The 13,228-nt window shown below is 37.4% G+C and overlaps 1 protein-coding gene across 6 annotated transcripts in view; it reads right to left on the bottom strand.

Moving 5' to 3' along the window:
* Nucleotides 1-13,228, bottom strand: part of COL25A1 (collagen type XXV alpha 1 chain) — a 444,588-nt gene that overhangs the window by 195,721 nt on the left and 235,639 nt on the right. The gene's annotated exons all lie outside the window — the stretch shown is intronic.

The following is a 13,228-nucleotide window of genomic DNA, read 5'->3' as shown; positions in this document are numbered from 1 at the left end:
GAGCCTTTGGTGTCCCATAACATATATATTTGGATATTTGACAAGGAGCTAGTTTTATGTAAGTACACATAGTCTTATTTCTGGGTTTCATATGATACCCTTAGTGGATCATGCCAAAGAACATTGAGCTAATTTTGGTTATAGCTTAAAAATAAGAAGTTTGAAGGTCTGTAATTTAGGGATCTAAGTAGATACCATTCTTGGTATCCTAAGGCATTTTAAAGGCTAGCTAGCACAGAGTGAGACAAGGTGAGGACAAGTATGTAACAAAAGAGATGACATTCTTAAGAGATTGATCATGTTGCTTTTCAGAGTAAGCCACCTTCTGTAGCTACTGTCAACAAGCAAAAGCAAGGTGTAGCAAGGAAACATTTCACACTTAAAAATGATGTTGACTTCCAGTCTCCAGAAAGAAATATTCTAATATGAACTATCCGCTTTGACTGTTATCAAAACCCTTCCTAACGACGCCAGGGTGGCTCAGCAATTGTGTGCATGTCTTTGATTCAGGGCGTGATCCTGGAGTCCTGGGATCGAGTCCCACATCAGGCTCCCTGCATGGAGCCTGCTTCTCTCTACCTATGCCCCGCTCCCTGTGTCTGTCATGAATAAATAAATAAAATCTAAAAAAAAAAAAAAAAAAAAAAAAAAAAAAACTCTTCCTAAAAAAGAATGCTTCTATTGTTCATGGAGTCTAATTTACTGACAATATAATAAGGGTATTCTAAATCACTGAAAGTACTAAAGTAGGTTACATCTTAGCAATCATTGTACTTTAGGATAAGAGTCTAAGTTCCTGCTTCTACAGAGAATTAAGACAGGTCAATTTTATAACAGTTTACAATGAATGAAAGTATTCTTATTTACTCTATTTTTACGAGAACAGAAATCGGGATGCCTGGGTGGCTTGGCGGTTTAGCACCTGCCTTTGGCCCGGGGCGTGATCCTAGAGACCTGGGATTGAGTTCCGCATTGGGCTCCCTGCAGTGGAGCCTGCTTCTCCCTCCGCCTGTGTCTCTGCCCCTTTCTCTCTGTGTCTCTCATGAACAAATAAAATCTTTAAAAAAGAGAGAGAGAGAAAGAAGAGAAATCTAGAAGATGATCAAGGTGCTTAGTTACTAGAGTTTCCAGAAAGTACTGGAAGTTATAGAAATGAAAAAAATTGCCTACTCTTTAATGACAAAATAAAAGCTTCCCCTCCTCACAATGACAAATAGAAGGTTTCTCAATCCAAATTCATTTGCCTTGTGGTTTTGATTAAAAATATGCACATCGAAAACTTCATATTACAGAGAGTGCACAATGTAGTGAGATTCTTACAAATTATGATATTTGATATCAGGTCAAGCAGTCTTTCATTTTGTTCAAAATATTCCAATGATCTGAAATTGCCATCAGTTTATGTTCTGCAAAGTCTCTCTTCCCAAAGTCTATTGATATCACCAAACTGAAGATGAAATAAGGACTTTTTGTTCCCTCTAAACAGGGGGATAATGCCCTTTGAGAAAATAACATTTGTAACAAATAAAACCCAGGGGATCTAGTAGGGCAAAAGAATAAATCTTCATCTTCCACACAACTTTCAAACTGGTAAACAATATAAGAATTCAAAGATCATTCCTTTTCAACTCATGCCTTATAATGTACAAAGTAAGTTTGTATGTAATGGCCATTCCAGTTCCATTCTGTAGTCAGACATGAGAATTCAGTGGTTAGAGGCTTAACTTTAATATGCAAAGTAGAGGGTTGGGCGGAAATGGGGTGGGGGCATCAGGATAAATAACCCACACAACTGGAAGTTCAGGTCATTTCCGATCTGAGGATATAGAGGGCATACTGGACAATGGTCAGACTACCTGAAAGGAAACCACAATCTGATTAGTTCCACTCCAAGGGATGGTTTTTAAAAACCCGTTCTTATTCTTTACCATTGATTGGACGTCTAAATGAAAGGCTACATATGGTGAAAGATATATACATTCAGCCATTACAACAGAAGGGCGATAAATTATTCGGGATGCCTGCAGAGAACTGTGTAATCCACTCTTTCCATTTTCACTCTCACCTGTGAAAAAAGCCTGAAACTGTATGCCAATTGGTTGTTAATAATGTGCTCTGGAAGGGAGCAAGTTGAAATTGTTCCTAAAACTGCAAATCAAGAGACAAAGTATGTGTGTCTACTACTGTTGAATGAAATTATATATCAGAACAAAAGACCATGCCTGCAGTACAGGACTAAAGTATGCTTTCAAGTGTCCTATATAATCCAAAGCTTTGGGCAGCACAAAGCTCTGCAGTGCTTATATTTCTACTCCCAGAAGAATAGCCTAACATAGATGTAGCTAATGGAAGCCTCCAAAAGGAAATTGGTGATATGAAATTTAAAATAATTGTTTTTTAAATTTGTAGTTTCCAGATTGGGTTTCTACTGTGCCTGCCAAACATTCTCCTTTTTCTGTGGGTTAGCTACATAAATATGGATTTCATTTGTTTATTAAGAAAAGGAAGTGGTGATTCAGCCACTTTGTAGAGATTCTGTACCGATCCTGTTTGTATTCTTCCTGTAAGATGTGACAGGTCAAAACCTGAAAGGAAGGAAGAGCATGGGGGGTACTGATTGGGAAGAGTAAGCCCTCTGCATCTCTGGTTTCGTCTGTAGCCCAGGCTGCCTCCCTCAGAACTTCTGTCTCACCTCAGTACCTGGCCAGCTCCTGCTGCTCCATTACTGTCCTTTTCGTCAATCTGGATGGGCTCCAGGTAGCAGAAATTCTATTACCAAACCCTCTTTCTTTTACATAGGTTCCAAATTCCAGTTTTCCAGGAATCTTTCATCCTCATATATGTCAAGCAGGAGACACTCTCTTGTCTTTTCTCTAAAAAGTTTGTGAATCTGTATTTATTTGTTACAGGAAGATCAAATATAAACATTCCAAAACTCAGTGCTGTCCACATGCCATTTATGAGTCATGTGTCACAAGGATATCACTCTCTTTCTCTGAGCCCCACTTAGAGCTGGCAAATAAAAGAGTAATACTAGCAGTCTGCCTACTTCACAGGGTTGTAGCATCAAATGATCTACATGAAAGGGCTTTTGATCACTAACTTCCAATTAAATATATTGCATAATAATTAGCCAGGAATGTTTGCAAGTGAAGGATGTATATATATTTACACATCATAGACAAAGTTATAAGGCTATGCAAATGGAATACAAAAGCTGAATCAAGTAAAGTAACAAAGAAGGAAAGAGGAAGGATTTACAGAAAAAGGGAGAAGACAGAAATAAAGAACAAGTGTGAAGGTACACCTGTGCATATTCAGCAGGAATCTGAAGAAGTATGGCTTGAAGAGGTGCTTATTTGAAAACATCACCATGATGGTTCATTTTGTGTCAATGTAACTAGGCTGTGGTGCCTGGTTTTTTGGTCCACTGCTAGTCTAGATGTTGCTGCGAAGCTATTTTATAGATGTGATTGACATTTACAACCAATTACCTTTAAGTTAAGCAAATTGTCCTTGATAATATGGGTGGTCTTTGTTCAATCAGCTGAGGGCCTTAAGAGCAAAAACTGGGGGTGCCAGAGAAGTAATTTTGCTTCAAGACTATAATATAGAAACCCCATCTCAGGTTCCACTCTGCCAGCCTGCTCTACAGATTTCAGACTTACCAGCTCCTACAATTATGTAGCCAACCCCCTAAAATAAATCTCTCAATGATAGATATTCTATTGGTTCTGTTTCTCTAGAGAACCTTAGCTGATACAATCACTAACGTTGTTTTATTTTAAGATTTTATTTTATTTATTCATAAAGACAGACAGAGAGAGAGAGAGAGAGAGAGAGAGAGAGAGGCAGAGACACAGGCAGAGGGAGAAGCAGGCTCCATGCAGGGAGGCTGACACGAGACTCGATCCCGGGTCTCCAGGATCACGCCCTGGGCTGCAGGCGGCGCCAAACCACTGCGCCACCGGGGCTGCCCACTAAAGTTGTTTTTATGGGAAAAACATAGTGGATTATTTTCAGCCTTTATTTTCTTTGCCATTTTTAAAAAAGATTTTATTTATTTACTCATGAAAGACACACACAGAGAGAGAGGCAGAGACACAGGCAGAGGAAGAAGCAGGCTCCATGCAGGGAGCCCGACATGGGACTCGATCCCAGGTCTCCAGGATCACACTCTGGACTGAAGGCAGCTCTAAACCACTGAGCCACCTGGGCTGCCCTTGTTTGCCATTTTATAGGAGCATCTGTACTCTCCAACCATGCCTGCAATACAGGGTAGAGAGAAGATAGCCCCAAGTGAATGATCCTTTTTAGTCACACTAAGAAGAATTTGGTGTCTTCTAAAATCATAACCATCTCCATTTAGATATCTTACCAATAACTCAAACTCAAAATACTCAACACTGACATCTTTTTCCTCCATAAAAATGTTCCTTTTTTGAGGTGCTGCTCCACAGTGTCCTATTCTGTCTCCACTATAGAATCATCCTTCACTTTTCCTTTGGTTCACTCCTCATGTTCATTCTATAAATCCTACAAATCTTTGGTACCTTTTCTCAAATGAAGCCCATCTTAGATTTTCTTCATGTTTCCTCTAGTAGCTACCCTGCAAATTACTTCAGATCAATCATTCTAAATAGGCTTTCATTTATTGCTTACCAATTGCCTATAGCTTTTTCTTTGAAATTTAAAATCCATATTGCTAAGTCTGGCATTCAAGGCTCTCCATGTAGAATCCTAACCAATCTCCCCAGAATAATCTGTACTACTTCTATCAAGAGCTTTCTACTCTAGAGACCTTGGCCTCTCCAATGACTCATTCCCCACTCTTTCACCATTTTCTCCTTCTTCGCCATTCTGTGTATTTCCCATCTTTCAAGTCTCAGTTCAAGTTCCAATTTTCCTAGCCATTCATAGGCTTAATAGAACTTCCTCATTCAGAACTAGTGTTGTGACTATCTGGCTCATTCATTTGGCATTTAAGTATAAAATAACATATGGCTAATAAATAGTAGACACAGGTGAAGACTATTCAATCAAATTTAAAGCTGTCTGAGTTAGGGACTATATTTTTAAAATCATTTAAGGAATAAAAGAAGGGTAGGAGGGATGGAGGAAGAAACTAATGAGAGACCTTCCTTTGTACTCATAAGCTATGAGTTACAACTTGGCACTGTGTATATCTTCCATCCAAATGCTATACTTATTTCCCATTGTGGGAATAATCAAAAGAGACATTTTAATAAAATGTGCTGTCCTGAGGATACATGAGTTTTCTAGTTGTGGTTGATTTGTATTATATCCGTCATACCTGTTCTGGTAAAATGGCTGATAGGTATAGACCACAGTCTATAAAACAAAGTGTTGTTAATTAATGTGCATGGGGATGCTCACCAAGGCCTTTTGTACTGGTAAACACAGTGCATACTGTTCAGTCTTCATTCTATTTTCCAGTTTCCAGTATCTAACTCTGTTCACCACTCTCTTCATTTTAAGACTTTTCTCTTATCTCCTCTGTAGTATGTTCTGATTCTCCTTCCACCTCCCTAAACTCTCCATATCAGTCTTCTACCCATTTCTTAAATGACAAACTCTAAAGGAGAGTGGGGGAAGATCTCATCTTTATGAGCTGAATAGCCTGATAACTTCAATCATTCAACAACCAGCTATACTTTCATTATTCCTAAAGCTCTCACTCCAGCTCAAACCTCTCACCTGAGTGGAATAACAACATGGCCAACTGGCTACTGAATGTTTCCATTTGGATGTATAGACCATATGCATCTATAACTCCCCATCAGACCAAACCTCCTCTGCCTTCTTTATTCCTTGTCCCAGAGGCTAATGCTAATGACTTAGCATGGCCTGCATGGTCCTTCACAGCCTTATCCTGTCCAACCTCTGCTTTCTTCACTTACTGCCTAATCTCCACTCTGAATTTGACATTTCAACCTATTTAAAATGCAGCTTCCGCAAATGCCATTCTGTCTTGTCCCTCAAAGCCTTTGAAATTTCTAGCTTCCCTAAAAACATTGCATTGCTTACATTTTTCATATCAACAACTCCTTGACTTATCACAGATCTAGAGGTATTTCTGATCCCCTCTCCACCCAAATCGGGGTTACTTACCCCTCCATTGTTCTCCTATTGGACATAACTGGAGCATACTTCTTTTCACATAATATTGCTATATTTTTGTTTGTTTTGTTTCCACTAGACTCTAAGCTCCTTGAAGACTGTGGTTTATCTTGTTATTTTATCACTACCTTATATAGCAGAGGGACGGCATGGCATACATTAGGTACTCAATATGAGTTTGCTGAATGAATCAGTGATAAACAGACACTATGCTTTAAATGACTGTATTTGCTAATTATTAATAACCATTTAAAGTATCCTGACTCTATATCCTATGATTCCATCCTTTATTCATTTCCTTGACCATAAAAATACTTTGTAATATTCTACAGAAATAGAATCTAGAGATGTATATATATTTCTGAAATTATTAGCAAGTAAGAAAATAAGAAAAAGCTTTTTTTGTTGTTTAACCATAAGCAAATCTCAAGAAAGCATGAGGACCTGTGAAAATAAAAAAGGCATTAAATATCATTCATAATGATTTTTTTAATGCATACAAATATGTAGGTAACCTGAAACACTCTGGATTCACAGTTTGATGTCTTTTAATTCCATTGAAGCAAAAATTAAAGTTCATTAACATCTGGATGAAGGAATTCTTTCTATATTATAGTCTAGGACTCCACTCAGATCAAATAGGTCAATTAGTCAACTTAGGACAAATGTAGGCCAACTTCAATGTTCTGCATAATCAGAAATTAAGCAGGAAAAAAAAAAGAAATTAAGCAGGAGCCACCCTTTTATAAGAGGAAATCATAGCATTTTAATTACTTAGTTTGGAAGAATGGGGACATTGAGGACTTCTCTGTAATCACATGCTCCACAGAGATTGAGTGTTTAGACATTCGTGAGGAAACAATGATGTACCCTTCAATCACTGGTTTGACCTTGTTCAAAACACTGACATTCAAAATGAGTCCAAACTGTTTTCCAGCAGCACTTTATTTTAGAGTGGCTTTCTTGACCAGGGTTAGTTATTGCTGCACAAATCCAAATTACCTCCCCAATTTGTCCCAGAAGATATTTGCAGGTCTGCACAGGCAGACAGTCCTAGGAAGTAGCAACATGATCAAGTATTTGGTCACAGGAAAGTCAAACAGGAAAGAGTGATGGGACATCCCATTTGTTTGTAGACTGGATATTAGAAAGGTTTTCAGGTGTCCAATCAGCCACAGACAACAGAAACTTTAAAACTCAGAGGTTCCTTTTCAATAATTCTCATTGCTTTGTGCTATTTGTTCTGTTTTTTATTTTTTTAATCTCAAAAGGCTTTCTCTTATTTCATTTCCAAATATCTTTGGGAGAGAGAGGATCTATGTCTAAACTCTCTTTGGTTTTAATAATCTGTTTTCCACTAAAGAGTGACAGTTGCTTACTTTTTCAAATCTTCTAAGAGTTGCCTTAAAGGCATTAGTCATTTTTTTCATAAAAGTATTACTAAACATTAAGCTTTCACCTGAAACAATTGGGAATATGAAACAGGACAGACAACCAGAATTGTTCCTAGTTGAGGAATTTACCCTAAATCCAATACTGTTGTAGACACCAAAGCAATGAAGTCACTCAGTGGCACGAGAGACAGGACAGAGAAGAAAGAGAAAGCCATAACAGAGCTTACTGGTGGTTAAAAATTCTGTAACTGCTTAAAGTTAAAAAGCCCTCATTATCAATGATGTTATGAAGTAACCTAGGCAGGATGGGGCTCATGACTTGGAATTAATATCCTACTCTTCTTAAAAACCAATTTCCAGAGCAGCCCTGGGTGGCTCAGCAGTTTAGCGCTGCCTTCAGCCCAGGGCCTGATCCTGGAGACCGGGGATCGAGTCCCATGTCAGGCTCCTTTCATGGAGCCTGCTTCTTTCTCTCTCTCTCTCTTTGTGTGTGTGTGTGTACCTCATGAATAAATAAAATCTTAAGAAAACAAACAACAACAAAAAAAACAAAAAACAAGTCCCAACTTAAAAGAAAACCCAAACTCTTCCTTTTTACTTTTTTTTTTCTGTTCAAAGATTCTAGTGATAATAGGCTTTACTTTTTCCAGATTTTATTTATTTGAGAGAGAGAGTTCAAGTGGGGGGATGAATAGAGGGGGAGGGAGAGGAGGAGGAAAGAATCTCAAACAGATTCCATGCTGAGCATAGAGCCCAACGTGGGGCTCGATCCCATGACTCTGAGATCATGATCTAAGCCAAAACTAAGAGTTGAATGCTTAACTGACTAAACCATTCAGTTGCCCCATTCTAATGGTAATAGTTTTTTGTTTTTTAGTGGTAATAGTTTTGATGAATGTTTTTTTTCTCTAAAATGTTACGATAAGACAGAGGTTACATTATTACACAAGTGACATACCTATGAACATCTCTCTGAGGATTTATGGCTCTTTCTATTCCTTTTTAACATTTTTTTTCTTAGGGAACTAATTCCAGACAGGACAGCAGAGATTGGCTATTCACCAAATCTGTTTACCTTTTCTTCCGAGCCCACAGCTACATTTCTTGATCTCTCTTGCAGTTATGTGTGAAGATGGAAGTTGACTCTTTCCAAAGGAATGTGGTCAAAAGTGATATAAACCATAAAAATCTGTACTTCAAGTGCTGGCCAAAGAAAATCCTTCTATCTAACCTTTCACTCTTTTTCCTTATTTTTCTTATCTGATGGCTGCGTATCTATGCTCAGGGTAACTTTAGAACACACGTATGAAAGATAGCAGTCTTCATCACTCTGGGTCCTATCACGCGTAAGAAATAAATGTATATTACGGTAAGCTACTAACATCTCAGGGTTTGTCTGTTATAATAGCTACAGTTATTCTAAAACATATGGCATCTAGAAATAAACCACTAGAAAAAAATAACCTAGCAAAGAATTGTCAATATTTTTGTATATCTATTTCCTCCTCTCCCCCCTTTTAAAACTTTAACACTTTTAATTACCTCAATTTGTGGGTTCTTACCCATTATCTTGCCCTTTTCCAGAATTCCAAAGTTCTGCTTAATCTGGCACTAAATCTACATAAATAATATGAGAGGAAGCATTGAAACACATTGCCACTGAGCACAGTTCCCTTTTCAAACATGGCAGCTTGAATGTCTCAAAACAGAAGACATAAAAAGACACTGGGGAATCTATTCTATGTAAGAATTATAGTTATATCCTCCTTTTCTACCTTTTGTTCCAAGAGACAAACCTGGGTTCAGTGTCCCAAAATGAACTACCCATCTGTGACAGCCTACGGTCATTCTATTATAGCTCTGTCCCCAAACAGCCTTTAAACGCAAACTAATTCTCCAGGCTTGTTTTGTCTGTTTCTTTGGTTTGTTATGGTGACTACATTTGAATTTATCTAGCCATCCTAGTATATTGTAGTGATTCTGTTTTCTATAAGATAAATGATTTGCTCTGTCAACAATAATGCCCTATAATTATAGAAAAAATAAGTCTCTACACATCGAAAAGCATAATCTCTAAGTCCAAATAGGAAGAAAAATATTTTAATAAGCAGGAATATAACGAAGACGAAATTAAAGGAAAATTTTCTGAAATGCAAGACAATTTTATATTTAATTCTCCTGACTCAGAGGCAAAGCTCATAGCACTACACATTAGATGTGAATTAGATGATTTATAAACTTGTTTTGAGTAACCAGCAGTATGAAAGAACTCAAGGAAAATAGGAGATCTACAGATAACTAAGAGAAGCTTAATAGGAACTGTGGATAACAGAGGGTGTAGGATAAGACACCACAAAAGGTATTTGCAAAGCAAGTGGTAAATCTCAAACCTTACTTGCCTGAAAAACATCTTATAGAAATATGGGTGAGGGGGTAATGGGCTTTGAAGAGAGATAGGGACGACATTTGTTCAAATTTTGGTTCTACTTCCTGCTAAATGTAAGCACTTGGGCAAAATTGCTTGACCTGCCCAACGCCCAGTTTCTTAGTCTGTAAAATGGGTACCATAAATCTCTAGTTCACGGGGCTGGTATGAGAATTGGTCTGTAAAGTGACACGTGGTACTAAGTTTACCATAAACTGTAATTATTAGTGTATCTGGAAAAGATTTACTATTGACTTAAAAGTCATATTGTTTTCTTCAATCTGAAGTAAAGATATCAGAGTTTTTCATCTAAAATTTCCTCAGAGATTTCTTTTCCTAATTCATCTACCACATTGGCAGAAATAGCATTGTAAACTTAACTTGGCTAACTCTGCTTCATTCATCTGTCAACAAGATTCTGGGCTTCAAATTGAGTTGACAATTGCTGAAGGTAGATGGGAGAGAACAGGCTGCACGAGAGCGTCGTATTTCACACCTCAGAGGGTTCTGTGCTACCAACAATAACATCATATCTCTGTCAGTCAAGCAAAATTATGTGGTTTGATAGACTGATACAAATAAAAAGCCAGTTAAAGCAGCTCTCCTGACTCTCTTCTGGCTACAGCTAGAGGACTTGTTTGAATCTGCTACCCATGAGTATTAGAAAAGCACTTCCTTTGGGGACAAAAGGACAGAGAAACCACATCCCCCTTTGACTCTAAAAACAGTCCAAAATAGTGCAAAACTGGCTACCTTTGAAAACTCTGAAGTCACTTTGTAAATTTTAATCTTACTCTTTGCTTCTTATTGAAACATGAATGTATTTTTAAGATATCCTAAATGGAAGGTACAATGTCATGTCATATGCAATCAGGTAACACAATGGTCAGGCAAATCATTCAGGCTAACACATTTGTGATAACCGAGCTAGGCACTCAAAGCACCTTCATGGATTCCTTCAGAGCAATATTTTAATACATGTTATCTTTATGAAAAAGAAAAGAGAAAAAAGTACCTGATATTCATACATATATTACCGTAAAATTATTCCATTGTAGCCTTTTTTAGTCTGTATGAAAACTTATTTCTTGGATTTGATGCTGTACACTAAATATATTATAACTTCTTCAAAATGCAGTCAAGATGGGACAGTATAAATGCTTATTTTATGGATTGACCACTTTGCATTTTGGGCATGTTTTTATTATATATAATTATTTATATCAAGGAATATGACTTGACCATTGCCTGCCCAACCTGCATAACAATGATCCATATTGTAACACACTCATAATTCATAAGGAATACGGATAATGTGGTAAGTGGAAAGAGTTTAAAATCAGACACATCTAGTTGAATTCCAACTTTGTAAATCCTCTCTACTGGTGCAACCATTGATAATTAATCTCTGTGAGTCTTTTCCTTACTGAGCAATGGGAATGGTAACACCAGGATTTTTGTGAGACAAAATGAAAGAATGTGTGTGAAGTGCCTAGAATATTGCTTGGCGTATACAGACATACCTCATTATATTACATTTCAAATTACTGGGCTTCACAGATATAGTGATTTTTTTGTTGTTGTTTAGTGGGGTTTTTTAAAATACAAATTGAAGGTTTGTGGCAATCCTGCATCAAGCAAGTCCATAGGAGCACTTTTTTAACAGCATTTGCTTACTTTGTGTCTTTGTGTCACATTTGGGTAATTCTCACAATATTTCAAACTTATTTCATTATTTTTATATCTGTTGTGGTGATTTCTGGTCAGTGATTGTGACTCACTGAAATTTCAGATGGTGGTTAGCATTTTTAGCAATAAAATATTTTTTAATTAAGCAGTTACCATATTTTTTGACATATGCTATTACACATTTAATAGATTACAGTATAATGTAAATATAATTTTCATATGCACAAGGAAGCCAAAAAATTCATTTGACTCACTTTATTGTGATACTCACTTTATTGCAGTAGTCTGGAACCAAACCCACAATATCTCCCAGGTATGCCTGTACTCAGTGCTTAAACATATTGGTTCTATTTTATTTTTATATAATAAGAAAGGAAAAAGCAATTAAATCTTTAGTGGAGGACCTGGACTAATAGATAACCCCAAGAAAGCCAGATCTATATGGCTGCTGAAACTTCTGAAGAGCCAAAGAGGAAATACTAGAACCTGGAATGTCACCGTACAACAGAAGCAAGATTTAACTATCTCTCGGCATGTCTACAACTTACATCCACCAAAAAAGGTCTTGAACACTCTATCCTGGCTGTAATCTTTAGTTTCCTAGTGGTTTGTTTCTAGTTTTAAAGACAGAGGCTTAAATATGAAGTCAAAGAATAAGACTCCTCGACGTGGGCCATGCCATCTGCCTAGCATTAAGCAGGAGTTGAAAGTCAGTTACAGAAGCAAAGCCACTCCTAACATGATTTATGTTCCACCCTTGAACGTGGCAGGAAGACTGCAAAAGATATTTGGAAGCCAATGCTTCCTCTGAATAAAGTAAACGAGTATATGCTAAGCCCCTCTCCCCGGACCATGCTGGCCTTTAGATAAGTTGCCAATGTGGAGTCTTTGAACCCTGGAGCAAACTGGCTATTCGGGATGAGAAAATATCTCAAGGCCAATGATCACTGCTACCGTAAATGTACAGTGGACAATACAAACACTGGGGTCAGACAACAGATATCCAGGATATTATTACTCAAAAACACATCTAGCTCAAAGCTGACAAGATAATCTGTTCCTGTGAGTGCAAAGCAGGCTGGAATTCTGCAGCTCTGACCTACTCAAGGAAAGAAAAAAAGAAAGTGCAACTCTCTAAGGGCTTCATCTCATGTTCTTTATGCAGGCAAACTCCAACAGACTTCAAAGGGAGTGTTGCCTAAGGAGGGAGTATGGGACCAAGCCCACGGGGGGTATCATTTCCATGATCATGTTGCCATCTACATTTGGTGGACTGGCAAATGCAAATATTTCAGATACAAGTTTAAACAGATGAAAAAAGAAGTGCGAAATAGCTTGGGGATTTGCTTGCAAGAGAAACCTCAGAATTCCAGGAAAAGTATTTAATATCAGGAGCTTCATAAGTTATTCCAAAAGTCCCAGGAGAGTAACTGGTTTGTGATACTATTAAAAATAAAGTTTTTTTCTTCATTGACACATTTTGTACTTCAACATATCCAAGATAGTGTACTTAAAAAATAATTTCCCAACGTTAAATATTCTTCAAAGGTCAGTAACATTTTTCTAATTGAAATAAAGA

Source organism: Canis lupus, chromosome 32, assembly GCF_011100685.1.
Source record: "Canis lupus familiaris isolate Mischka breed German Shepherd chromosome 32, alternate assembly UU_Cfam_GSD_1.0, whole genome shotgun sequence".
Classification (NCBI taxonomy): domain Eukaryota; kingdom Metazoa; phylum Chordata; class Mammalia; order Carnivora; family Canidae; genus Canis; species Canis lupus.
The sequence above is the reverse complement of the archived record's forward strand: the minus strand, read 5'-3'. Positions and strand labels throughout refer to the sequence as shown.